This window comes from Cicer arietinum, chromosome 3, assembly GCF_000331145.2.
Source record: "Cicer arietinum cultivar CDC Frontier isolate Library 1 chromosome 3, Cicar.CDCFrontier_v2.0, whole genome shotgun sequence".
NCBI classification, from domain to species: domain Eukaryota; kingdom Viridiplantae; phylum Streptophyta; class Magnoliopsida; order Fabales; family Fabaceae; genus Cicer; species Cicer arietinum.
The window spans coordinates 26141496-26143741 of NC_021162.2; positions in this window are offsets into that span (position 1 = coordinate 26141496).

A 2246-nucleotide genomic window follows, 5' to 3' on the forward strand; every position below is an offset into this window, starting at 1 on the left:
ATCGGACTAGAATAAGCCTCGGGAGGCCAAAAATGACCTAAATGTAAATCTAATGACATAACCACACGTATTGAATGCATTAGATTGTTTCAAAACCATAATTGGAGTAGAATAAGCCTAGGGAGGACGAAAATGACCTAAATGTAAATATAATGTCACAAACACACCTATTGAAATCATAAGATTTGTTAAAAGCCCTAATTGGACAAGAATAAGCTTAGGTTGGACAAAAATGACCTAAATGTTCATCCAATGATACAACTAAACTTATTGGATGCATTAGAGTGGTTAAAAACCCTAATTGGACTAGAATAAGCCTAGGGAGGCCGAAAATGACAAAAATGTTAATCCAATAACACAAACACAAGTATTGGATGCACAAAATTGGTTAAAAACCCTAAATGGATTAGAATCAGCCTACGGAGGTTGAAGATGACCTAAGTGTTAATCCAATAACACAAACAAACATATTCGACGCACAAGACTGGTTAAAAACCCTAAATGGATTAGAATCAACATAGGGAGGACGAAAATGACCCAAATGTTAATCCAATAACACAAACAAACATATTTGAGGTACAAGTTTGGTTAAAAACCCTAATTGGACTAGAGTAAGCATAGGGAGGAAGAAAATGACCTATATATTAATCCAATGCCTCAAACACACTATTGGATTCACAAGATTGGTTAAAAACCCTAATTGAAATAGAATAAGCCTAGGGAGAAAGAAAAGGAGCTAAATATTAATCCAATTACACAAATAAACTTATTGGATCCACAAGATTGGTTAAAAACCCTAAATGGATTAGAATAAGCCTAGGGATGACGAAAATGACCTAAATGTTAATCTAATAACACAAACAAACAGATTGGATGCACAACATTGGTTAAAAACCGTAAATGGACTAGAATAAGCTTAGGGTGGACGAAAATGAGCTAAATGTTAATCCAATGATACAAATTGACATATTTGATGCACAAGATTGGTTAAAAATACGAATTGTACTAGAATGAGCTAAAGGAGGACGTAAATGACCTTAATGTTAATCTAATGTCACAAACACACCTATCGGATTCACAAGATTTGTAAAAAGCCCTAATAGGACAAGAATAAGCCTAGGGTGGACAAAAATGACCTAAATGTTCATCCAATGATACAAATGAACTTATTGGATGCACTATAGTGGTTAAAAACCCTAATTGGACAAGAATATGCCTAGGGAGGACGAAAATGACCTAAATATTAATCCAATAACACAAACACACGTATTGGATGCACAATATTGGTTAAAACCCCTAATTGGACTAGAATAAGCCTAGGGAAGAGAAAAATGACCTAAATGTTAATGCAATGACACAAACACACGTATTGGATGGACAAGATTGTTAAAAACCCTAATTGGACAAGAATAAGCCTAGGGCGAATGAAAATGACCTAAATATTAATCGAATGACACAATTAAACTTATTGGATGCACAAGATTGGTTCAAGACCCTAAATGGTCTAGAATAAGCTTGGTGACGACGAAAATAACCTAAATGTCAATCCAATGTCACAAATACACCTATTTGATGCACATGTTAGGGTAACGACTCTAATCGGACTAGAATAAGCCTCAGGAGGACAAAAATGACCTAAATGTAAATCTAATGACATAACCACACCTATTGGATGCACTTGATTGTTTAAAAACCAAAATTGGTATAGAATACGTCTAGGTAGGTCGAAAAATGACCTAAATGTTAATCTAATGTCACAAACACACCTATCGGTTTCACAAGATTTGTTAAAAGCCTTAATAGGACAAGAATAAGCTTAGGGTGGACAAAAATGACCTAAATGTTAATCCAATGATACAACTAAACTTATTGGATGCACTAGAGTGGTTAAAAACCCTAATTGGACTAGAATAAGCCTAGGGAGGCCGAAAATGACCAAAATGTTAATCCAATAACACAAACACAAGTATTGGATGCACAACATTGGTAAAAAAACTCTAATTGGACTAGAATAAGCTTAGGGAGGTTGAAGATGACCTAAGTGTTAATCCAATGGCACAGACATACCTATTGGATGCACAAGAATGGTTAAAAATCTAATTGGACTAGAATAAGCCTAGGGAGGACGAAAATGACCTAAATGTTAATCCAATGATACAAATGAACTTATTGGAATCACAAGATTGGTTAAAAACCCAAAATGGTCTAGAACAAGCTTAAGGAGGACAAAAATGACCTAAATGTTA